This window comes from Balaenoptera musculus, chromosome 20 (genome assembly GCF_009873245.2).
Source record: "Balaenoptera musculus isolate JJ_BM4_2016_0621 chromosome 20, mBalMus1.pri.v3, whole genome shotgun sequence".
In the NCBI taxonomy this organism is placed as follows: Eukaryota; Metazoa; Chordata; class Mammalia; order Artiodactyla; family Balaenopteridae; genus Balaenoptera; species Balaenoptera musculus.
The window spans coordinates 29,784,227-29,812,152 of record NC_045804.1 but is presented as its reverse complement, the minus strand read 5'-3'; positions in this window follow the sequence as shown (position 1 = coordinate 29,812,152).

Genomic DNA, 27,926 nt, shown 5'->3' with positions numbered 1-27,926 from the left:
TTTAGTGATTTTGCCTATTCACTTAGCTTATGTTTCTCTATTTCTCTCTGAGTGGATGAAGGTGTCAATTTCCAACTATTGGAGAAAACTATGTGTTATTTTGATTTTCAGTATTAGCAGCTATAAAATGATCTGAACCACAGGAATTCACAAACTGTAAGCTATGTAGCAACATGCAGTTGTAAAAAATCCATAACTTAAAGAGCTAACAGGCTACAGTTTGTATACCAGCTCAATCAGTTACCTAGTAAATTTAGGCAAGCCCTTCAACTAGTTAAATCTTAGTTTCTTTACCTGTAAAATGGAGACAATAATATTTCTTACCTAAAGTGCTGTGAATTGTTATGAGAAACAAGATACATAAGATTATTTTTGGAAACTCAAAAGCCCTTGATAAATACAGTGTTACTGCATTTCATAGCTGTATTCCATGGGCTGGGGCAACTTGCAAAATCACAAATCAACAATTATAAAATCAGGAAGGAATTGTTGGCAGGCAAGGTCATCTAATACAGTCACCTGAAAATATAATGGATTCTTTATTTTTTTTTTGTTTTTGTTTTTGTTTTTTTCAGCCTTGGCTGCCGTTGGACAAAAAAGGATCACCTTTATACTTAGTTAATTGAATAATCTGGGACAGGCTGGCACCCATGTCAGCTTCTTCCTGCAGGGGTTAAAGTGACAAAGAATTCTATCAAAGGCTGAGCTTAATAACAAAAAAACTGAGTCATTTAGATTTTTATTTACATTAAACCTTCAGGCCAAACCAAAATTCTCACTTCCTGTCAGCAGTGTCGGTTATACAGAGGAAAATATTCCAACTACAGTTGCTATTGTTCACACTATTTCATTATTTTAAAGAGTCATTCTGGCAGGGACTCAGACAAAAGATAGGAGAAATGATGTCTAAAACAATAATCATAAATAAAACATGAAATCTACAAAATAGGGTGTTTGATGCATATCTGATCTGAATACTGCATCAACCTTAAGCAATACAGTTGGATCACAAAGCAAGCAAATGCTTCACAGAAGGTCTAGTCAACACATGAAATGGAGAAAGGTAAATTGGAGACAGATTACTATTGTTCCCACTTGCAAGTTTTTCAGTTATACAATTTCTACAACGAGAAAGTTTTCACAAAATTTTAGAACTTATCTTCAAGAGTGCTGGTAGTATAAGGGCTGTTAGATTTATATATTTAAAGCAGGTATTTCTATTTTTATTTAGTGTATTGCAGTTTAGGTTAAAATATATTAAATATTAAAATATAAAGCTATACACTTGTACATAAAGAGAAACCACTGCCAAGACTATGTGGATGATTTTCATCATTTGTGTGTGTATGTGTATTTCTGCATATTTTTTTTTTATTTCTTTCAATATGTATGTGAGATATCTATATATACATATATGTATATATAGAGAGAGAGACTGACATCTATATTGACGTATTTATGTTGACATACATATATATATATATATCCTATTTAGCATGGTTTGTAAAGATTATTTTTAATGGCTGCTTAATTCATTGTATAGATCTACCAAATTTTAATCAATTGTTTCCTTCTGTAAGGCATTCTTTTATGTATTAATTATTTTTAAAGTGTTGCAAAAATATCCTTTTACATGGGAACAGACTTTTACTTCCTTAGGATGAAGTTCCTAGAAATATATATATTGAGATGAACTCTTTTAAGGCTCTTGATACAATTTATTTTGGTTAAGACAAGTAGAGTCAGCTAAATCAATTAGGCAGGAAGGACATTATCAATACTGGGAGCAACATCTGATCCTGTAAGGAAGAAACAGAGAGGATTTTTAAACGCTTCCCTTCTCTTTGAGATAGAGAATCCTGAAAATGCTACAGTCCAGAAGGTCTGCTTTCTAAAGAAGGTCTATGGACATGTTCCTAACTGATACTTCAAAGCAATAGAAAATTTATGTTTATCATCTGGATATATAAATGAACATAAAAGTACGCAAATTTTTGAGAACAAAGCTTAGAGAGTCCAAAGTTATAGATTCTGAATATATAGTGTATTAATCATGATCATGACAGGAAACATATCATGCACTCAGAAGAAATGATCAAAAAAGACCTCAGTGAAGTAACTATTTCCAGAGGTTGGGCAGAGGTAAGGGAATCAACAAGGGCTGAGAAAGCTCTCAGGCACTAGCAAAAATGAGACACATTATAACTCAGGATGCGAAGATTCATGGAGAAAAACTCATGTTGCCTGAACCCAACTCAGAGCTACAACTGCGGGAGAGGAGGTAAGGATTGTCTAAGGATACAGCTACTGTCAAAACCACAGCTCAAAAGAGTGGGATTGAGAAGAAGATATGGGAGTATACCTTGATGTCTTTCTCTTGCTCTCTTATTTCCTGCTGGTCTTTTCTATTGGTGGAATCTATCCAGAAGCTGGAGTGCGATTGATACTATCTGTAGTGTTGAGCTGTCTTGAGCATGGATTGGGGCAAAGGAGAATCAAAAAATGATGGGTGGTGGTGGTGTATGTAAGGGTATAGGGGTAGGTGTTAACGAAAATAACAGCACATGTGGAAAAGTAAGAAGGTAATTTATATCAGTGCTTCTTAAACTTTAATGTGAATACAAATCATCAGAGAATTTTGTTAATGTGCAGATCCTGATTCAGTAAATCTGCAGTAGGCCTGAGATTCTGTATGTTGAATAATTTTCCAGGTTGCTAGTCCTTGGACTGCACTTTGAGAAGTAAAGAGTCATAACATTATCAACATCTTTTTCTCTTAGGCATTTAAATTGTAGATTTCAGAAATTTTCTGAGCAATTACTAAAAATCAGGCATCATACAATGTCCATTTGCATAAAGCATCACATTTGATCTATGTAACAGTCCCATGAAATAGGGGGATCCTGTCACAGATGTAGGGTCTCTTTTATAGGGGCTACATTCCTTTGGGGTGATGGGGCCATGCAGATAATATACAGCCCAGTCCTTGTCCAGGTTCTCAGGAGATATGCTTGATGGAAACCTTGACAGCAAGGCTTGAAGGAACACATTCCCAGATCAAAGGAGTACATCTAGAATAAGGTTTGTAAGAGCCACAGAAATATACCCAACTTTCTCTCATCATCATTAATAATCCACATTTAAAGACAATAAGCAGAGATTTCACCAGGTGATATGGGATAATCCAAGCTCCTAAAGAGGTCTCTATTTGATTCTTAGAAATTTCTAGGTAGATTTATCTAAGTTCATATTTCTGCACCAGTGGAATTCTTGAGTTCTCTGTCAATAGATAAAAGAATATAAAAAGCATGTACATAGTTAACGTTATTGTACCAATGTTAATTTATTGGTTTTGACAAATGTGTGTGGTTATATAAGATGTTAATATTAAGGGAATTAGTGAATGAAATGTGGGAGCACTATACTATCTTTGTACCTTTGTTGTTTCAAGGTAAAAGTTTTAAAATTATATACACCCACACCTCAGAGATATTGAAGGTTCAGTTCCAGGCCACCACAGTAAAGGGAATATTGCAACAGAGCAAGTCGCACAATTTTTTCATTTCCCAGTGCATATAAAAGTTATGTTCACACTATAAGGTAGTCTATTAAATATACAATAGCATTATGTCTGTAAAAACAATTTACATACCTTAATTAAAATACTTTATTGTTAAAAATGCTAACCATCATCTATAACTTCAGTGACATTAATTTCATTGTACATCTCCATCAATTTATAAAATAAGACAACAATGAAGCTTGCCACATTGATTGATTCTTCTTTTCATGAATGATTTTTCTGTAGCATGCGATACTGTTTGATAGCATTTTACCCACAATAGAACTTCTTTCAAAACTGGAGTCAATCCTCTCAAACCTTTCCCCACTGCCTTATCAACTAAGTTTACATAATATTATAAGCCCATTGTTGTTATTTCAACAGTAACATCTTTGCAGTATTCCAGGAGTAGATTCCATCTCAAGAAACCATTTTCTTTCCTCATCCGTAAGAAGTAATGTCTCATTCATTCAAGTTTTATCTGAGATTGTAGCAGTTCAATCACATCTTCGGGCTCCAACCTCCAATGAAGTCTTGAACCCCTCAAACTCATCCATGAGGGTTGGAATCAACTTCTTCCAAACTCCTGTTAATGTTGATATTTTGACCTCTTGCCATGAATCATGAATGGTCTTCATTGCATCTAGAATGATGAATTCTTTCCAGAAGGTTTTCATTTTACTTTGTATAGATCCATCGGAAGAATTACTATCTATGGCACTATTGCCTTACAGAATGTATTTTTTAAGTAATAAGACTTGAAAGTTAAAATTACTCCTTGATCCAAGAGCTGCAGAATGGATGTTGTGTTAGCAGGCATGAAAGCATTAATCTCTTTGTACCCCTCCATCAGAACTCTTGGGGGTGACTAGATACATTGTCAATGAGCAGTAATATTTTGAGAGAAGTCTTTTTTTCTGAGCAGTAGGTATCAACAGTGGGCTTAAAATATTCAGTAAACCATGTTGTAAACAGATATACTGACATCCAAGCTTTGTTGTTCCATTTATAGACCACAAGCAGAGCAAATTTGCATAATACTTAAGAACCCTAGGATTTTCAAAACAGTAAATGAACATTGGCTTCAAATTCAAGTCACCAGCTGCATTAGCCCCTAACAAGAGAGTCAGTCTTTCAATCTTCGAAGCCAGGCATTGACTTCTCTTCTTTAGCTATGAAAGTCCTAGTGGCATCATCTTCCAATAGAAGGCTATTTTGTCTATGTGGAAAATCTGTTGTTTAGTGTAGCTACCTCCACTAATTATCTTAGCTAGATCTTCTGGATAACTGCGGTAGCTTCTACATCAGCTGCTTCTACTTTTATGTTATAGAAACGGCTTTTTTTCTTAAACCTAATGAAACAACCACTGCTCACTTCAAACTTCTGCAGCTTTCTCACCTCTCCCAGCCTTCACAGAATTGAAGAGAGTTAGGATCTTGCTATGATTTAGGCTTTGGCTTAAGGGAATGTCATGGCTAGTTCGATCTTCTATCCGGACCACTAAAACTTTCTTCATATCAGCAATAAGGCTGTTTTTACCTTCTTATCATTTGTGTGTTCACTGGAGTAGCACTTTTAATTTCCTCCAACTTTTCATTTGCATTCACAACTTGTTTAACTGTCTGGCACAAGAGGTCTAGTTTTTGTCCTATCTTGGCTTTCAGCATGCCTTCTTCACTAAGTTTAATTATTTCTAGCTATAAACTTAAAGTGAGAGATATGTTACTCTTCCTATCACTCGAATACTTAGAGGCCATTGTAGAATCATTAATTGGCCTTATTTCAATATTATTGTGTCTCAGGGAATAAGAAGGCCAGAGGAGAGGGAGAGAGATGGGGAAAAGGGGGTGGGTGGAGCAGTCAGAACACACAACATTTATCGATTAAGTTCACTGTCATATCTGGGTGCAGCTTGTGGTCCCCCCCAAACAAGTACAGTAGTAACACCAAAGATCACTGATTACAGCTTATCATAACAAGTATAATAATAATGTAAAAGCTTGAAATATTGTGAGAATTACCAAAATGTGACACAGAGACCTGAAGTGAACAAATACTGTTGGAAAAATGGTGCCCAAAGACTTGCTTGACACTGGGTTGCCTCAAACCTTCAATGTATAAAATATGCAATATCTGAAAGCACAATAAAGAGTAGTGCAATAGAATGAAGTGAGCCTGTAGATAGTATATGTCAGCCAAGGGAAAAGGAAGAGTGAAACACTCTATGACAAAAAAAAAATGTAATTTATTCTTCTGTCTACTTATAAAGAAATGCAGCTTAAAGAGGATTATAAAAGGTTTGAAAAACAAAAAATATGTGCCCAAAAGAAGGCACTAATGTGTAGATTCTGGAATCAGATTGCTTGGGTTCAAATGTCTGCTATCCACTGACATGTAGACCTTGGGAAAGTTACTTAGTCACTCTGTGTCTCAGTTTCCTCACCTATAAATTGGCAATAATATTAGTACAAACTTCTTAAGCGCTATTGTGATCTGTAATAATAAATATGTATTTGGTCTTTGACCCCATTTCCTGACAAACAGATCCTAAAACGATTTGAATCTCTGAGATGATGTTTCTTTCTGTGAGCTAATGAGGTGACTGGTGACTTGGGGCTCCTGGATCACCTCATGATTAAGTCTGGTTGCTGGGGAAATCAGTCATGTGATTAGAGGGTTGGAACTTTCAGTCCAACCCCCGACCTCTGGTGAGGGAAGAGTAGAGGAGCTGAATGTGGATGTTGAGTTAATCACTAATGGCCAAAGACTTAATCACATGCCCACACAATAAAACCTCCATAAAAATCTGAAATCTATGAGGTTTGAAGATCATCCAGGATGCTAAACATTGGAGGTGCTGGGAGGGTGACATGGCTAGAGAAGACACAGAAGCTCTGCACCCCTCCTCTCTTACCTTACCCTGTGCATCTCTTCTATCTGGCTGTTACTGAATTGCATCCTTTGTAATAAATTGGTAATCTAGTTAATGAACCGTTTTCCTGAGTTCTGTAAGCCTTTCTAGCAAGTGATTAAACTCCAGGAGGGAGTCATGGGAACCTCCCATTTATAGATGGTCAGTCAGAAAAACAAGTGACATTCTGGACTTGTGATTGGTATCTGAAGTGGGGAAAGTCTTGTGGGTCTGAGACCTTAACCATCGGATCTGACACGAACTCCAGGTAAATAGTTTCAGAATTGAGTTAAATTGGAGGACACTCAACTGGTATCAGAGAATTGCTTAGTGTGGGGGAAAAAAACCCCACACATTTGGTGACTGGAAGTAAAGTATGAGTGTTGTGTGAGGAGAGGGAAAACAAAGGAGTTTTCCCTTTACAGCTGTCATGAGACTAAAAAAAGTCATGTATTTAAAGCATACCATAGTGCTGATAATAATGAATGCAATAAACCTACAATTTTTATTATTAATAATGTTATTTTTATTATCCTGTGTTTTTCACTGGATCCCTACATCTTAAGTAGAGGAGCTTATATATTTCTCCTGATCTGGCTAAAAACAGTATTAAAGTTTGGCATTATTATCAGAACTTCACAAATGAGACAACTCAAATTGAGAGTTTACATTTGCTGCCCACAATAACCAACCTAAGTCAGAATAGTGGGGACAAGACCCCAAACCAATTGCTCTGACTAAGTTTCAGTACTCTTCCTATGGTCATGCTCTCTTTTCTAGTAAATTCTTGACCTTTGTGAATTGTAGGGAAAAAATCTTATTCCACATAAAAATATTACCCAATACTTCTTGGACGTCCCCATCACTTCCAGAGACCTATTTCTGGAGGCTCACTGATTCTCTGGCTGCCTACTCAAGACTACATAGAACACAGTTTCACACACTCTCTGCAGAGCCTTAGGCAGAGAAAACAGATTACTTCTGAGCTAAAGGGCTCTTGAGTATTAGGGGAGGGGACTGTCTCTCCTCTCCACTATTCTATTAATAAAGTGCACAGGGCATAGCACCTAGGCAAATTAGCCATGCTGTAAGACCTGCACCCCACTTTGCTTAATCATCAGACTATAGTACCCAAGGGGGATGAAAAGAGGGCCTTGATACTTAGCAATCTTGTCATCCAATGCCAATCCAAGGCTAACAGGAAAATTCCCCACAGCTGTTCAGATGGCTGGTGGTTCATTCACTGACAGCAATTCTTGCCACCAAGTGAAGAGCTGAGCTCTAGGGTGTGTTGACAAAATACTGTTTATAGATCCTTAGTTAGAGTGAGAGAAGATTCCCAACAATTCCTTCCACTTGTCTGCCAGATGGTCTATTTATTATCCTTCATCTGAGTCTCCCCTCCCACCCCTGATGCTAAGTTTTTATCACTGTCACTTGTAAGTCTTTGTTTATCCTCGTGGAGAGCAGTGCATTGATACTTCTTCAATTTATGATGTGTGATATGATACTTGTTGGTTATGAGAAATGGTCCGTTGCCTGGTAACCAAGGTGTCTGCTACCAGGAAAAGAAAAACTTATTAAACAAGGCACCTGTTTTTTACAGTATTACAAACAAATTGGCTACTTTTTTTTCTTAGATGTTTCAGGTAGTGGAGCCCCTTGGAACTAGACCCATATCTTCTGACAAGACCAAAGCAATGAAATTGAAGATAGGAAATAAGAATATAATTAACTTTCCAGTGAATATAGTTTTCTTTTATTGATGCTATGGTGCTGGGAAAGAGGAAAAGAAGACATCTCATGTACTCAAGTCCCTATGTCTGATTTCATCACTCTAATTGATACAGTCAGGGTCCATTAAAACACTTGATGTCAGTCACATAGCCAATGCAGAGCTCAGAAAATTTGTAAAACCCCAATTTTGCACCAGTTTAATCCTTAAGCTAGTACAGTGATCTTACACAGTTTCAATAACTATTCCACATAATCAAGAACCTGTCTACTAAGAAGTTCCAATAACTATCTCTGGTTTGCAGCTCCCTTTTTTGTATACTTTAATTTCCTATTTGTTACATTAAGTAAATGCCAGATTTTATTGTGATTGTGCCCCTCCTGCCATCTCATTGTAGCTTCTCCTTTGTCTTTGGATGTGGGGTATCTTTTTTGGTGAGTTCCACTGTCTTCCTGTCGATGATTGTTCAGCAGTAAGTTGTGATTCCAGTGGTCTCACAAGAAGGAGTGAGGGCACGTCCTTCTACTCCATCATCTTGAACCAATCTTGACCAATGAGTGAACAGAAGTGTCAGTTCTGGATGGAGGCTTTAAGGGCCAACACCTTCCTCACCATGTTCTCCTTTCCATCTGCCAAAACTACTGGCAATGTTCCAGAGAGAGGTTGCTCTGACACCTTGGGTCCCAGAGAGAAGATGATATGGAATAGAACCAGGGTCAACCTGCTAGTGTTGGGCATAACCTCTGGGTGGGTGACTCACAAACTGGAGAACAATTATACAACAGAAGCCCACCCACTAGAGTGAAGGTTCTGAGCCCCACGTCAGGCTTACCAACCTGGGCATCCGGCAATAGGAGGATGAATTTCCAGAGAATCAGACTTCGAAGCCTAGCAGTATTTGATTACAGGACTTCAACAGGACTGGGGGAAAAAGAGACTTCACTCTTGGAGGGCACACACAAAGTAGTGTGTGCATCAGGACCCATGGGGAAGGAGCAGCAACCCCAGAGGACACTGAACCAGACCTACCTGCTAGTGTTGGAGGGTATCCTGCAGAGGTAGGGGGTGGCTGTGGCTCACTGTGGGGACAAGGACACTGGCAGCAGAAGTTCTGTGAAGTACTCCTTGGCATGAGCCCTCCCAGAGTCCGCCATTAGCCCCAACAAAGAGCCTGGAGCCTCCAATGCTGGGTCGCCTCAGGTCAAACAACCAACAGGGAGGGAACTCAGCCTCACCCATCAGCTGACAAGTGGTTTAAAGTTTTACTGGGCTTTACCCACTAGAGAAACACCCAGCTGTACCCACCACTAGTCCCTCCCATCAGGAAACTTGCACAAGCCTCTTAGATAGCCTCATCCACCAGAGGGCAGACAGCAGAAGCAAGAAGAGCTACAATCCTGCAGCCTGTGGAACGAAAACCACATTCACAGAAAGATAAACAAAATGAAAAGGCACAGGGCTATATACCAAATGAAGGAACAAGATAAAAACCCAGAAAAGCAACTAAATGAAATGGAGACAGGCAACCTTCCAGAAAAAGAATTCAGAATAATGATAGTGAAGATGAGCCAGGACTCGGAAAAAGAATGGAGGCAAAGATCGAGGAGATGCAAGAAATGTTTAACAAAGGCCTAGAAGAATTAAAGAACAAACAAAGAGAGATGAACAATAAAATAACTGAAATGAAAAATACACTAGAAGGAATCAATAGCAGAATAACTGAAGCAGAACAACGGGTAAGTGACCTGGAAGACAGATGGTGGCATTCACTGCCATGGAACAGAATAAAGAAAAAAGAATGAAAAGAAATGAAGACAGCCTAAGAGACCTCTGGGACAACATTAAATGTAACAATGTTCGCATTATAGGGGTCCCAGAAGGAGAAGAGAGTGAGAAAGGACCTGAGAAAATATTTGAAGAGATTACAGTCAAAAATTCCCTAACATGGGAAAGGAAATAGCCACCCAAATCCAGGGAGCACAGAGAGTCCCAGGCAGGATAAACCCAAGGAGATACACGCTGAGACACATAGTAATCAAACTGATAAAAATTAAAGACAAAGAAAAATTATTAAAAGCAACAAGGGAAAACTGACAAATAACATACAAGGGAATCCCCATAAAGGTAACAGCTGATTTATCAGCAGAAACTCTACAAGCCAGAAGGGAGTGGCATGATATATTTAAAGTAATGAAAGGGAAGAACCTACAACCAAGATTACTCTACCCAGCAAGGGTCTCATTCAGATTCGATGGATAAATCAAAAGCTTTACAGACACACAAAAGCTAAGAGAATTCAGCACCACCAAACCAGCTCTACAACAAATGCTAAAGGAACTTCTCTAAGTGGGAAACACAAGAGAAGAAAAGGACCTACAAAAACGAACCCAAAACAATTAAGAAAATGGTAATAGGAACATACATATCAATAATTACCTTAAATATGAATGGATTAAATGCTCCAAGCAAAAGACACAGGCTTGCTGAATGGATACAAAAACAAGACCTATATGCATGCTGTCTACAAGAGATCCCCTTCAAACCTAGGGGCACATACAGTCTGAAAATGAGGGAATAGAAAAGGATATTCCATGCAAATAGAAATCAACAGAAAGCTAGAGTAGCAATACTCATATCAGATAAAATAGACTTTAAAATAAAGAATGTTACAAGAGACAAAGAAGGACACTACATAATGATCGAGGGATCAATCCAAGAAGAAGACATAAGAATTATAAATATATATGCACCCAACATAGGAGCACCTCAATACATAAGGCAAATGTTAACAGCTATAAAAGAGGAAATCGACAGTAACACAATACTAGTGGGGGACTTTAACACCTCACTTACACCAATGGACAGATCATCCAGACAGAAAATTAATAAGGAGACAAAAGCTTTAAATGCCACAATAGACCAGATAGATTTAATTGATATTTATAGGACATGCCATCTGAAAGCAGTGGATTACACTTTCTTCTCAAACGCACACAGAACATTCTCCAGGATAGATCACATCTTGGGTCACAAATCAAGTCTTGGTAAATTCAAGAAAATTGAAATCATATCAAGCATCATCTTCTTCGACCACAACGCTATGACATTAGAGATAAATTTCAGGGAAAAAAAACGTAAAAAAACACAAACACATGGAGGTAAATTCCAGAAACACTACAGGTACTAAAAATAAAAGAAATAAGAAATTCGCTGTAGATGTGTGTACGTGCATGGGGAGGTACATAAGTGTATACATATATTCATTCAATTTTATATCCATATAGCTATTCTTTAGTTTATTTGGCATGATTAATGACTGCATAATATGTATAGTAAGTGTAAAAAATGTGAGGATAAACAAGATAGAGAGAGGCCCTGCCCACACAGAATTTAAACATCTAGAGAATGGCAGGAAAAGTAAAGAGGCAATTATTACACAGTATAATGAATACTGAAGTATATATTGATAATAAATAGAGGCAGCTATGAAAACACATGGATCAGATTTCAGGCTTGAATGGTCAAGAAATCTTAGTTGAAAGCCATTTGATTATTTGGCCATGTAACTTGGGACCTAAAGATGAGGAAGGGAGTAATTAGGGGAAGAGAGGAGTGATGGGTGAGATTTCCAGGGAGAGAGAGAGAAATACAAAATTTTCCTAGTCAGCACTGAGAAATCTTTTAACAGTACTAAATTTATTTTGTGATTTTCTTCTGAATATTTTATCACCTGAACATATACAATGGAGAGAACTTTGCTCTTGTTATATGCTTTGCTGAGATGCTTTCCTGTATTCTCGGTCTGATCCTTTTATCATTGTCCAACTATTTTGTGTTACAGCAAGCTTTCTCTGGCCCTGCCCCTTCTTGGTGCTCCCGTGTAATCTGAGTTGTACTGTGACTGTTTCCCTATGAATCTGTCAACTTTTGAGGGCAGGGATATGTTAACTTTAGAGCACAGTTCTTGAAAAACCAACATTGATCTGAATGGCAGCTTGTCAAATCCTAAACCTGACTAACGTTATCATTCAAGATTTTTCCAGCTGTGTTATGGGAGCCCAAAAAAACCAAACCCAAAACAAAACAAAACAACTGACTTCTCCCGTCAGGAGATCCACCAGAGCAGTCTTCCAGAGGAACTCTGCACTCAAATGTAGTGCTTTCTGGATCGAGACCAATGGTTAGTCAGTCTTTGTCACCAGACTTGCTTAGACCAATGCTTCTTTCCTGAGGAATGACTTCACTGAACAGTTGTAAGAAGAGAGTTCATTTCTGGGCTCAAGCAAACCTTTTAACGATATCAGCAAGAATGGAAAAGGAAAACTGAAAAATGACTCCTGAAGAAACTTTGACTTATGATCACATTGAGAAGGAGCGATTTTAAACTAATGTCTGAAGTTGGTGAAACTGAAGTTCCAAGATATAAAATAAGTTACAACTAATTTAGTGTTCAGGCTGTTACGGATGAAGAGCTGTCTGACTCCAAAGCTTGATCTTCTTTGACCAGAAAAACTGTCTCCCAAATCAATTAGCTTAACCACCTGCTAACTAAGGAACTGCTTCAGCATTACAGCCTGATGTGCTCAGCTTGAGGTCTTGGCAGGCAGCAGAACACGGAGTCTCCTGACTGAAGTCCTAATCTGTGGGAACTATGTGTGCACACACAGGCATGTATGTATATGTGGATGGATTTAAGGGATCCCATGAGAGCTTTGGGGTGTTTCATTCTTTTGCTTCTCCTGCATATTTTATAAATAACTTTAAAGATAATAAGTAGCAATATTTTCTTTCTTTATGAGGCTCTCAAGTGTGTAAGTGTCACTGCCTGGCTCAAACATGTTTAATCTGTATTTGCTGAATAAGTAATAATCTTATGCCTCCTCCTTACTAAATCTTCCCTTTAATCTCTTTAGAAAAAGGGTACAGGTTTAGGAGGAGATATAACCAAACTATTATTTATAATATTCTCTTCAAGATAATGGGAAGAAATCTCTCGGAACAAAATCTAGTAATTTGAGTAAAACTAGTATTGGCATTAATAAATTAATAAGTTAAGAAGATTGAATGGTAATATTTACCCAAAGACTAACTGGTATTATATTAACTCATGTTGAATGTTTCTCTTTTACATGCTACCTAGAAGTTATCAGGGAAAAGCAAATGCCAATATTTAAGGACCAAACTCTAGAATTGTCATCTGTAAGGGACCAGTGGCAATTGTTGAGTAATTAAATATTGGACAACACATATATTTTCCCCATCATTATCCTGGGCTATCAGAAGGCATAATAACTCATTAATTAAATGTTAGCACTTTCATGGTAAATTAATAAATGGATTAAACTTAAAACAGTGAATATGTGTTTTGTAAGCTTTTAACCAGTAAGTCTGTAAGTCTGTACTGAGAGTTAGTATAATTATTAAAGAAATAACCTTGTCATATGTATATGTGTCATACCTATATGTGTGAGTATGTATGTTACAATTTTTGTATATAGAGAAGTAAGTAAAACTAGTTTTTCTAATTTCATTTAGGAAAACACAGAGAGCTTAAAAAATTTGAGAATGGCTTCAAACAAAATGGTTACATTTTAAAATGGCACTCAACGAAAGAGAAATCATGTATTTGAAAAACTCATGTAGTTTACATGATGTTACTTCTACTGTACTATGACATCATAATATCTGCAGTGTCCATTGAATGATTAAGTATTATATTTGTCTTTTAACCAAAATATCCAAGGGTTTTGTACTTTTATACTATTTCTTCAACCATCAATTCCTTTGCAGCTGTTGGTCTCTCCAACTTCATCCCTTCTGTTACCTAACTTTCTCATTTGCTTAAATGAAGAACTGAATGTGTTTCCATAGAAGTTCTGCAGAGCAAAGTTCATGGATTTGATGACTTTGCTCCTTAGAATCCTTTCCTGTTCACCTCCTTCTTAGTTTACAGCCATGCTATTAAACGTTTGCATTGGTTGAGTTCAGATGTATACATAAACTCTCAATATGAATGTAAATAATGTCTTTAATCCTTATCTTTAAATCCTCATGAAAATCTGGATCACTCTGCACTAAAACATTTCCTCTATGGTGAGGGAGGATCAGTACAGTACAAGGTTTTCCAGTCTTGGCACTATTGACATTTGGAGGCTTTTTCCGTTTGTTGTAGGGTGCTGTGCTGAGCACTGTGGAATGTTTAGCAGCATCCCTTGCTCCTACCCACTAGATTCCAGTAGCAATCCCTGCCCAGTTGTGGCAAATAAAAATGTCTTCAAACATTGCTGAATATGCCTTGGCAGGGGGCAGCAAAGTCACCCCCCGCCCAACAGAGAATCACTGAAAATCCTGGAATAAACAAATATTTCATGATTAGTTATTTGCCTGAGACTTGTACCGTTAAAAGTGATCTACCTTCACGTTTATGAATCAAACATCAGAACATGCAAATCATGGTTATGTACACTATTGTTGATTATCCAGAACTCTCTTTATGTTTAAAGTTACTGTTTTCATTACATTTCTGCCCAGCTCTTGACATTTGACTTTGTTTCCTATTTTCAATCCTAATCGAATGTTTGTCAAGTTTCTCTAACAGTATGTATGGATTTATTGCATTGATGACGTGAATTGATGGCCTCCTTAAATCCACACTCTTTGCAATGCAAGTTTACAGCTCCCCCTAACAAAAAGTAGAGTCTATTTTCTCTTCCCTTGAATCTGGAGTGGACTTGTGACTTATTTGGCCTACAGAATGTGGCAGAATTGATAGTGTGTCAATTTTGAGTCCAGGCCTCAAGGTGCCTTGTGTTGCTTCCTCTCCATCTGTTTTCATTTGAACCCCAATCCTGACATCTAAACATATCTGGACTTACATGCTGAAAGGATGTGAGAGACCACATGTAGGAGGGACAAGCCATCCAAGCAGAGGACATCTGAGACCCTACAGCCTTCAGCCACTGCCTGCTGACAGAAAAATCATAAGATAGTTCTGAGATCATTCAAGTCCAGATCGGCAGAATCACCCAGCCAATCCTCAGAACTTTGGAGGTAAATAAATGCTGATCATTTTAAGCCACTAAGTTTTGGTGCTGGTTGTTGTTCAGAATTACTGTCAGTTGATTTTATCTACTGTCTTGATTTCTCATATTTCTAAAACTTTGGACCAGACTTATTCGTTTTGCTCTTTCTGCTCCAGCCACTCCAAATAGGATTAATTATTGACTTTGCTTTTGTCCCTGTCTCAAACTCTAGGCAGTCCCACTCGGTGAGAACCCCCATAAATCTTTTTCCAAGCCCTGAAAGGGACAGTATGGTTCAGTGATGGACTTTATTTTTTATATTCTTCAAAACTGCCTATCTTAGTTTAGAATAATTATTGTTTGATTCATTTCATCATTTGAAAAGGACTTTATAATATCTAGTAATAATACTTATATAGACATGTCAGATTTCAAAGAAATAAATTGGACAACCGTTAAATTAATAATTGAGACTTGCCCAGACTTTCCATGAGGATTTAAAACTTGAAATCTCTTCATTTCAATGCACAGAAACCACCTGGGTATTCATGTATTCCAATTCATTTTGGCATTGTTCTAGCCTTGTATACTGTAAATCCATTGTTTAAATATGCTGGGCTTACTGGTATCTTCAAAAATGTAACATGTCTGATTAAATTTCCTGAGTACCTTAGTGTTATTTCCCTCCTTAAAAGTGGGATAGTTTGTGTAATTTGGCTGATAAATAGCCCACAGATGTACAGGGTATAAGCAAGACTGTAACATAAAATTTGTATGGAGTATCCTATGGGACTAGGTTCAGAAACTAATGGCAAATGATCTATTTTGGGATTTATGAGTCTATTGAATGTCCATTTTATTCATTATTTATATCTATTATGCTATTTAAATACTATTTAATATTTGATTAACTATCATTGGGAGAAATGTACTCACTTTTAAGCTTTTGGACATTTATCTAATTAAAACATTAATATATCAAAGAAGGTGAGAAATGGGAAACACTTGTGACCTTAGGATTGAGACATGTGCATGTACAATTAAATAATTATCAGAGGTTATTGTCAGAGCACCATAAAGAAAACCTTATTTGGTGGAAAACACAAATGGTAACAATTAGAAGAGTTGTTAATGATGTAATTAAAGAATCAACCAATTGTTCAGATATTAATTTCAACAGTGGGTTTAATGATACTTCTATTATATCATCATCTACTCAAAGACAGGAGATAGGCTTTCTAGTTCCATTCCTGACACTTACTTATTGTGTAAACTAGAGCTGTACACTTACGGTCTCTGAGTTCCATGTACCCTCTGTGACTTCTCTATGTTCTAAAATTTGATCATCTGTGTCTTCAATAGTCTATACTGTATAGTGATGGGAGAATTAATGAAGGCCTAAAATGCAGTTCTAAGATTATTTTAGAAAATAAGCATGTAACAATATATCTGATCTGAGTAATAATCACAAACTAGCAAACTGTGGCTGACAGCCTGAACATTCTGCTGTTAATAACAAACTGCCAGGTGACATGATATAATTATTTTATTTAGTGGGAACATTTAGTCTGTAAATAAATTTATATTTATATAGGAGAAATACAGGAGTTTCAAAATAAAGTCAATTTCTGGTAAGTGGTGTCATCTCACACTACTTTCATGTTTATTAAGAAATCATACACATTTCACGTTCTGTAAAGCCATGGAAGAACATATTGTAGCACGCTTAACTCCTCATCAGGAAAATTCTGTGCCTGCAATAGATATTTGCAATTTACTTGACATAGTTTCCTTTGTTGTACCTCTTTGTGGACCTGTCACTTCTATTTTGTGGTGTCTTCTGCCCTCCCAGTAACAACATCTTTCCTTATGTAACACCCTATCTCAACTGTTTCAATTCCTTTTGGGAAGGATAGGCATCTTTATTGTAGCATAAGTCTAAGGCAACACAGATGGCGCATTTCATTCTAAGTAATGGTTTACTCATACCACCTGTAAGTTGATGACCCAGAAACCTATGTGTCTAGACCAAGTCATCTTCCAATTTCCAGATTTTTATATTTACTTGCTTATTGGTCATTCCACCTGGAAATCTGATGGACAGTTCAAATTCAACCCACCCACGTTTAAATTTGCCCAAACATCCCTTTCCTCCATTGTTCTTAATATATTTTTGACATCTCACTACCAGACACCAAAGCCAGAAACCCTGGAAGTAATAGGTGCATTACTCTCTCTCTCATGTCCCTTTGCTGGCCCCTTCCCAAACCTTATCAATCTACTTTTTCATTTAAAAAAACTAGCCCATTTATTTTTCACCCCCATTGCCATTGCCTTCTTAAAGGCTTTAGGCATCTTTGTTTTGATAGCATCACCATGCAGCCTTCTGACCCATTCTAGACCATCTACTCTATTCCCTCCAGTGGCTTTTATAAACCTTGCATTTAATCATGGAATTTCCTTGCTTAAACACTTCTCATTTAGTAAAACAGGATGGCAAATGCTTACATAGGTCAACCAGGTAAATAATTTAATGAAAAAAAGTAGCAAGCGGACTCTGGCTACCTGGAAAGCAGGGTTCCACCTAAAGAAGACAGTAATTACTCAGCTCCAGCAATTGTAGTAGTACAGAAATGTGGGCCCAATATAGCCAGATGGTCTGATATTTCAATAAAAGCCAGAAATTTCTGTGAAGTCTCCCAATTCTTAAATGATTGTAGTGATTTAATTTTAATATGTCTGGCCTAAAGAATGAAGTTAAAACTCTCTAGCATGTGAAAAAGACCTTTATGATTTGGTAGCACTCTTCAAATTTCCTTTTTCAATGTTGTTCTCACAATTTACTCTTCAGTTAATCAATACCATTTGCTGATGCCACATAGTTCCAGGCAATTTTGTGTTTCCTTGAGAATCCGCACTCCTTCCAGCTGTCTGCTATCTGTGTATTCTTTATACTCAGATGGGACCACTTCTCTTCAGCCCCTTGAATATTTACTACTCCCTAAAGTGTGCTATCTCTGTATCTTTTATCATAACACTTGCAATCCTATAATTGCAATTATATGTTTACATTTCCTTCTCCCCATGGCACTGTGAACTCCTTGGAGAGAGAAACTGGGTCTTACTCTTCTTGTATCTCCAGGTTTAACATAATTCCTGACACATTAGAGGTACCCAATGTATGTTGAGTAAATGAACTGTCAAAATGAATAACGTGACTATTTTCTAGGCCCTACTTAGAAAATATGTTTTTTAGGGAAGAATCCAAAGAGAAAATTGGATCTCATATGTTTTTGTATTAATCAGAGTCCTACTGAGAAACAAAAGTCACACTGATTATTTGAGTGGGAATAAAATTGTTAAACAGATATTGAAAAAGATAAAAAGAAAACTGTAAGGGATCACAGCAGCAGTGTTCCCAGGAAGCAGCTACCACTCCTAAGGCTGCAGAAGCAAATGAAAGAGGCTGAAATTATTAAAACCTAGCAGCATGGAGGAGGAGGATTCCCATGGAGTAAAACTCAGACCTTTGGCAGAGCTAGTGCTAGAGCCTCTGAGCTGGAGGAGGGTCCCCTGGACTTGGGGCCCAGACCTCTGAGAGGGAGGGTCCCAGACTGGAGCTGGTGCATGTGAGTGGGGCATAATGAGACCTGGTTCTGTGAGATTTAGAAACATTGTAACATGGATTCAACTGTTGCTTCTGCAAAGGACTGTTACTGGGGAGTAAAGAAGAGAAGATGAGGTGATGCTGCCAAGAAGGGGAGGAAAACAGGAAGGAGAGGTCCCTTTTGCTTCCTCCAGCTTTTAGAGTCTTCCTCCAGTACTTCTTTTTGAAAGAATCAAACATGGGATCAGCTGGCAAAGGAGAAATAAGGTTTGCAGAGTCCCAGCCCCAATATCAAAATGCTGAGTATATAGGGGTGAGTTTAAAGCTGAGAGAAGATATCTGGTATAAAGTCGTGAAAAACTGAGGAAAAACTGAGAGGAAGAAAGTAAGCAATTTACATTGAGTAACAGACAAGTAAAGACACAGCTAAAGATTGACTTTCTGCTTTACTCATTTTATTGCATTTAATTCTCACAAATTCCCCTATAATAAATATTATTATTATTACTTTATGGGTGAAGAAGCTGAGGATGAAAGATGTTTCCCCAGCATCATTATGTTAATAGGTGATGGGAGTCTGAATTTGAACTGAGACCTCTCTTATGCCAAAATCCACTCTTGATGCTAAATGTGGGTCTTTAGGAGCAAGATGTAGGCTTCCTGCTGAAGGATTAGGCCTGTGTTTTATCCCACAGGTCTTAGAGAAGTCAGAGTGTAATATGGAAGAACAAATCTGACTCTGTACTGGACGTTTCTTTTACTTCAACCTTTGTATTCTGTTGTTTTTGCTACAAGTTAAGAATATTGCCTATAGCCTGAAATATACAGGAAAACCCATTCTCCAGGCTCTCACCTTTAAAGGTATAACACTTTTCCTTTCATACAGAGATAAAAATTTGCAAAACAGAGAATAACATTTGTCTTTTTGAAAGTTTACAGGAACAATTGTGACCCAAACTATGTGGACAGCTGCAGGAAAAAAGGATTCCAAGGGCACCAAGAACAAGGGCACCAAGAAGTTTGCAGCAACAAACCATGCCCTCTCCCCTTTTAGTATAAAAGAACCCTGAATTCTAACTTGGGTAAGGTGCTTCTTTGGAGCACCAGTCCACCATCTCCTCGGTCTGCTGGCTTTCTGAATAAAATCATTATTCCTTGCCCCAACAACTCGTTTCTTGATTTATCCACCTGTCATATGGCAAGCAGTAAGAGTTTGGACTCAGTAGCAAAAGTGAGTGGGGGCAGGCTGCTTCCACCAGTTACTGATCTGAAAGAATTACACTAGCACCAAAATGCAATTGAGGTTATACATCAGCACCATTGCACCTTGGGAGAAGTGGAATTTGCACTTTGATATATTTTCTCTGAACAGTTCTAATAAGCTCTGTGATCTGTTTATTTAATACCTAAGTACTATGGACAAGATCATTAGCACCTACTCTATTCTCTTAATATTCTACATGTGCTATTAGTATAACACTCATCTGAGTATAAAGTTTCTACCTTTACAGGCTTCTCTCTATAGTTTTGACTATGAGTTAATCTACTAGGGCAGAAATTGTTCTTCATTCCCTCCTATTTCTAGTACCTAACTCAATTCCTTACACATAGGAAATCAATTACTGTTTGTTGAGCAAGTGGGCAAAACCACTATAATGTCTTCATACAATCTACTAGAAAACATTTATGAAATGCTTTGTGAACTTCAGATAGCTATTATAGTGGAGGTGAGCAAACTAAAGTGTAATCAGACCTATTGCTTGTTTTTGTAAATAGTTTTATTAGAACACAAGCTAACCTGCTCATTCATTTACATATTGGCTATAGCTATTTTGCGTTACAATAGCAGAATTGAGTAGTAGCTAAAGAGAAAATATGGATCACAAAGCTGGAAATGTTTGCTACGTGACTCTTCATAGAAAAGGTTTGTCCACCTTTGTATTAGGTGCTAATTGTTTAGGAGCAATACATTTGGTAGTTTTATTTTTGGATGCCAGAAAAGGGAAAAACTGAGACTAAAGATATTCTACAATAGTCCAAGCAAAATTAATGATAACTTATTTCCATCAGAGCTGAATAAAAGGAAATGCATTTTTATTCATTTAACAAATATTTACTCAGTACCTACAATGTTTTGATTACTATTCCAGGCATTCAACAAGTTTATTCAATAAATGTTTATTGACCTACTATGTTCAAGCCCCATTTCTGTTCTTTTAGAGCTTAAGTTCAACAAAATTAGGTGACAGATTGGATATAGTGGTTGCCAACCTTAAAAATAAAACTTATTTTACCAGCAAAAATGGGTTTATTTGACAATGGCCAAGAATTACAATTCAGGACAAGCAAGCCAGGGCAAAAACCAAAGGGCAAGTCCAACAAACAAGAGAGAGGAATGTTATTTTATAGAGAAAAAGGAGGAAGCTGGAATAGATTGTTTTGAATGAAAGTTCACTGTAGAAAAGTGAGAGTCCAGGGTGATGATGATTTCTCACTGAGTTGCTGGGGTATTCAATTTCTTGTAGGAGATGCAATGTGCATCTTTTCCTGTTGGGTCCTGTGACTGATGATTCTTCTGTTGGAGTTTGGAATTAACAATGTTTCCTATAATTGACCTCCAGTGATAATGCCTGAGAGCTCCCCTTTCTGTCCTGACTCCATTTTAGTGAGGTTTCTCTTTATTAATTTTCACAGGATTAAAGGGCTGAAGAGTCTTATATATTACTATCATAACATGTAACATGTTAAGCTATATTATATCACATGACTGTCTCCCTTTATTTTGTTATAAGATTCCTGAGGGCAGTTCACCTGCAGATTTGTCTTTATAGCTCCAAACTTGGGACAATACCTGGCCAAAAAAAAAAAAAAAAACCTTATTGAAATGAAGTAAATGCTTGGGAAACTAGAGCTAAAATTCAGCTTACAAAGGAAGATTATGAGGCTGGAATATGTTGTTTGAGGAAGTACTGTAATAAATCCAAGACAATATGCACTCTGTACAAGTGTAGACAGAGAAGATAAAGTAAAAACTCAAATCGCAAGAGGCAGAGCCCATATTTTCTGATTCCTGGATCAGTACTCAGTCCTTACCATGCATTAACCCAGTGAGCAGCAGTCAGCACAAATGCTTACTTCTAAGTGGATGGGAAGCTGATCTAAATTCTCATTAGCATAAAAGGTACAATCATTAAAGTTGCATTATTTAGATAACATGGGAATTATGAGGTATTAGGGCTACAACTTCCCTAATGTTGCCTCTGTCCTTACAACCCAGTCCACTGGCCTTAGTGATTCATTGCCAACATCTTGAAAATCTTTCCACTGCCTTTGGTAATGACAGGAAACACAACTGTCATTGAGAGTCACTCTTGAGAAATACTATTATTTGCAGACTGTATGCACGTCCACGCTGAAATCAACATCACAACACACAACTTGTTGAAACCAAGATATTATTTTTTCAGTCCAGTCAAGTTTTGGTGAATATCAATAGGGTAATGGCTATGCAGTTTTTTGCCAATTAGTATACATTTCTTCTGTTGGAATTCACACAATTTTTCTTAATTAATCCTGACCTTTCATCCTGTATTTCATAATCTTCTTAAGAAGTTAGAAATAAATAATTCAGTCCACATATTTTCTGAAAAGAGACAAGCTGCTTTACTCTATCCCCAGAGAATAAATTAGATAGCTATTCTGATTAAGCTCATGGAAAATTGTATAAACAAATACAAAATTCATACATCTTCTGCATGAAGCACATAGATTGAGGCTTTCTGCTGCTGAAGGAGGCCAAGCAGATTTCCATAAATTTGGAGAAAGACAGTGTTATGGGAGGTATTTTCTTGTTTTGTGTGTTGAGGAGGGCATCTAGCTTTTAGGGATTATAAACTTTAATGTTCATAGTCAGTGTTTGAAACTTAAATCACATTCTTTCATATTTCCATGATGTTACCCTCCATAAAAGAAATATAAAAGGCACATGTCACTACATTCTTTGCAATTTTTCACTATATTACAAAAATGCGTATCTTCTTCTCCATTATGATTGCATGATCTCTTAACAATATTCAATTTTTTCAGTAGTGTTAAACATAAAGATCTTTTCATATCAGTCTCATGAATTTAAAAGTTCAGAGTCTCCTATTGCCACTGAATGATTTTATCATACCTCACCTTTTCAGTCTTATCCCATATTATCTCCCTTTATAAATTCTCTTCAAGGGAATATGTAAATTTCTGCTGTTTACCAAGATATTACTTTTCCTAGGGCTAATCCCTCTGACAGAAATCTCTTCTACCATGTAATCCTTTCTCTCCATTCCCATCCCTCCTCATACTTCTCTCTGACTGGTGAAAAATTATCCTTTATTCAGGGCCTGGGTCTTCAAGAAAGCCTTATATAATTCCTTCAGTCAAACATGTTCCCTTCTACCACTGTACATAGATTTCTCATGGAATTTAACTTACACTACACTGATTTATAAATTTTTATGAGTATACAACCTATCCAAAATTTATCTAAAAAAGTATTTACTTAAAAGCACTATTGAAGACAAGAGGATGTTTCCCTACTTTTTATCAAAGTACCTGTCACATTAGATGAGTTTAGTAAAAGTTAGTTCAGTGAGTAAGGGAATCTCTACCTATGTTAAACAAAAGCTTGCTAAAAAGCAGTAAGAATTTTATATATCTAAGAGTTAGTTCTTTAACATTCTAGATATATCTTGCCCAAGAAAACCCCTTTAAATAATATTTTTAAGTGAAGATAATACACTTGTTTTTTTTTAAATTTTTAATTTAATTTAACTTTTTTTAATACAGCAGGTTCTTATTAGTTATCCATTTTATACATATTAGTGTATATATGTCAATCACAATCTCCCAATTCGTCACACTGCCACCCCCACCCCCCGTCACTTTCCCCCCTTGGTATCCACACATTTGTTCTCTACATCTGTGTCTCTATTTCTGCCCTGCAAACAGGTTCATCTGTACCATTTTTCTAGGTTCCACATATATGTGTTAACATATGATATTTGTTTTTCTCTTTCTGGCTTACTTCACTCTATATAACAGTTTCTAGGTCTATCCATGTCTCTACAAATGACCCAATTTCATTCCTTTTTATGGCTGAGTAATATTCCATTGTATATATGTACAACATCTTCTTTATCCATTCGTCTGTCGATGGGCATTTAGGTTGCTTCCATAACCTGTCAATTGTAAGTAGTGCTGCAGTGAACATTGGGGTGCATGAGTCTTTTTGAATTATGGTTTTCTCTGGGTATATGCCCAGTAGTGGGATGGCTGGATCATATGGTAATTCTATTATTAGCTGTTTAAGGAACCTCCATACTGTTCTCCATAGTGGCTGTATCAATTTACATTCCCATCGACCGTGCAAGAGGGTTCCCTTTTCTCCACACCCTCTCCAGCATTCGTTGTTGTTAGATTTTCTGATGATGCCCATTCTAACTGGTGTGAAGTGATAGCTCATTACAGTTTTGATTTGTATTTCTCTAATAATTAATGATGCTGAGAAGCTTTTCATGTGCTTCTTGCCCATCTGTAGGTCTTCTTTGCAGAAATGTCTATTTAGGTCTTCTGCCCATTTTTGGATTGGGTTGTTTGTTTTTTTAATATTGAGCTGCATGAACTGTTTATATATTTTGGAGATTAATCCTTTGTCCATCAATTCATTTGCAAATATTTTCTCCCATTCTGAGGGTTGTCTTTTCATCTTATTTATGGTTTCCTTTGCTGTGCAAAAGCTTTTAAGTTTCATTAGGTCACATTTGTTTATTTTTTTTTTTATTTCCATTTCTCTAGGAGGTGGGTCAAAAGGATTTTGTTGTGATATATGTCAAAGAGTGTTCTTCCTATGTTTTCCTCTAAGGGTTTTATAGTGTCTACTCTTACATTTAGGTCTCTAATGCATTTTGAGTTTATTTTTGTGTATGGTGTTGGGGTGTGTTCTGATTTCATTCTTTTACGTGTAGCTATCAGGTTTTCCAAGCACCACTTATTGAAGAGGCTGTCTTTTCTCCATTGTATATCCTTGCCTCCTTTGTCATAGATTAGTTGACCATAGGTGCGTGGGTTTATCTCTGGCTTTCTATCCTGTTCCATTGATCTATATTTCTGTTTTTGTGCCAGTACCATATTGGCTTGATTAGTGTAGCTTTGTAGTATAGTCTGAAGTCAGGGAATCTGATTCCTCCAGCTCCATTTTTTTTCACTCAAGACTCCTTTGGCTATTCCGAGTCTTATGTGTTTCCATAAAAATTTTAAGATTTTTGTTCTAGTTGTGTAAAAAATGCCATTGGTAATTTGATAGGGATTGCATTGAATCTGTAGATTGCTTTGGGTAGTATAGTCATTTTCACAATATTCATTCTTCCAATCCAAGAACATGGTATATCTCCCCATCTGTTGGTATCATCTTTAATTTCTTTCATCAGTGTCTTATAGTTTTCTGCATACAGGTCTTTTGTCTCCCTAGGTAGGTTTATTCCTAGGTATTTTATTCTTTTTGTTGCAGTGGTAAATGGGAGTGTTTCCTTAATTTCTCTTTCAGATTTTTCATCATTGGTGTATAGGAATGCAAGAGATTTCTGTGCATTAATTTTGTATCCTGCAACTTTACCAAATTCATTGATTAGCTCTAGTAGTTTTCTGATGGCATCTTTAGGATTCTCTATCTATAGTATCATGTCATTGGCAAACAGTGACAGTTTTACTTCTTCTTTTCCAATTTGTATTCCTTTTATTTCTTTTTCTTCTCTGATTGCCATGACTAGGACTTCCAAAACTGTGTTGAATAATAGTGGTGAGAGTGGACATCCTTGTCTTGTTACTGATCTTAGAGGAAATGCTTTCAATTTTTCACCATTGAGAATGATGTTTGCTGTGGCTTTGTCATATATGGCCTTTATTATATTGAGGTAGGTTTCCTCTATGCCCACTTTCTGGAGAGTTTTTATCATAAATGGGTGCTGAATTTTGTCAAAAGCTTTTTCTGCATCTATGGAGATGATCATATGGATTTTATTCTTCAATTTGTTAATATGGTGTATCACATTGATTTGCATATATTGAAGAATCCTTGCATCCCTGGATAAATCTCACTTTATCATGGTGTATGATCCTTTTAATGTGTTGTTGCATTCTTTTTGCTAGTATTCTGTCGAGGGTTTTTGCACCTATATTCATCAGTGATATTAGTCTGTAATTTTCTTTTTCTGTAGTAAGTTTGTCTGGTTTTGGTATCAGGGTGATGGTGGCCTCATAGAATGAGTTTGGGAGTGCTCCTGCCTCTGCAATTTTTTGGAAGACTTTGAGAAGTACAAATGTTAGCTCTTCTCTAAATGTTTTCTAGAATTCACCCGTGAAGCCATGTGGTCCTGGACTTTTGTTTGTTGGAAGAGTTTTAACCACAGTTTCAATTTCATTACTTGTGATTGGTCTGTTCATATTTTCTGTTTCTTCCTGGTTTAGTCTTGGAAGGTTATACCTTTCTAAGAATTTGTCCATTTCTTCCAGGTAGTCGATTTTATTGGCATAGAGTTGCTTGTAGTAGTCTCTTACAATGTTTTGTATTTCTGCAGTGTCTGTTGTAACTTCTCCTTTTTCATTTCTAATTTTTTTGATTTGAGTCTTCTCCCCTTTTTCTTGTGAGTCTGGCTAATGGTTTATCATTTTTTTTTATCTTCTCAAAGAACCAGCTGTTAGTTTTATTGATACTTTCTAATGTTTTCTTTGTTTCTATTTCACTTATTTCTGCTCTGATCTTTATGATTTTTTTTCCTTCTACTAACTTTGGGTTTTGTTTATTCTTCTTTCTCCAGTTCCTTTAGGTGTAACGTTATATTGTTTATTTGAGATTTTTCTTGTTTCTTGAGGTAGGCTTGTATAGCTGTAAAATTCCCTCTTAGAACTGCTTTTACTGCTTCCCATAGGTTTTGGATCATCGTGTTTTCATTGTCATTTGTCTCTAGGTATTTTTTGATTTCCTCTTTGATTATTTCAGTGATCTTTTGGTTATTTAGTAACATATTGTTTAGCTTCCATGTGTTTGTGTTTTTTACGGTTTTTTCCCTTAATTGATTTCTAAGCTCATAACATTGTAGTCAGAAAAGATGCTTGATATGTTTTCAATTTTCTTAAATTTACTGAGGCTTGATTGTGACCCAAGACGTGATATATCCTGGGGAAGGTTCCATGCGCAGTTGGGAAGAAAGTGTAATCTGCTGTTTTTGGATGGAATGTCCTATGAATATCAATTAAACCTCTCTTGTCTGTTGTGTCTTTTAAAGCTTCTGTTTCCTTATTAGTTTTCTGTTTGGATGATCTGTCCATTGGCATAAGTGAGGTGTTAAAGTCCCTCACTATTATTGTGTTTCTGTTGATTTCCTCTTTTATAGCTGTTAGCAGTTACCTTATGTATTGAGGTACTCTTATGTTGGGAGCATATATACTTATAATTGTTATATCTTCTTCTTGGATTGATCCCTTGATCATTATGTAGTGTCCTTCCTTGTCTCTTGTAACATTCTTTATTTTAAAGTCCATTTTATCTGATATGACTATTGCTACTCCAGCTTTCTTTTGATATCCATTTGCATGGAATATCTTTTTCCACCCCCTCACTTTCAGTCTGTATGTGTCCCTGGATCTGAAATAGGTCTCTTGTAGACAGCATATATGTGGGTCTTGGTTTTTTATCCGTTCAGCAAGCCTGTGTCTTTTGGTTGGAGCATTTAATCCATTCACGTTTAAGGTAATTATCGATATGTATGTTCCTATTACCAGTTTCTTAATTGTTATGGGTTTGTTTTTGTAGGTCCTTTTCTTCTTTTGTGTTTCCCACTTAGTGAAGTTCCTTTAGCATTTGTTGTAGAGCTGGTTTGGTGGTGCTGAATTCTCTTAGCTTTTGCTTGTCTGTAAAGCTTTTGATTTCTCCATTAAATCTAAATGAGATCCTTGCTGGATAGAGTAATCTTGGTTGTAGGTTCTTCCCTTTCATCACTTTAAATATATCATGCCACTCCCTTCTGGCAGAAACTTCAGGGTTTCTGCTGAG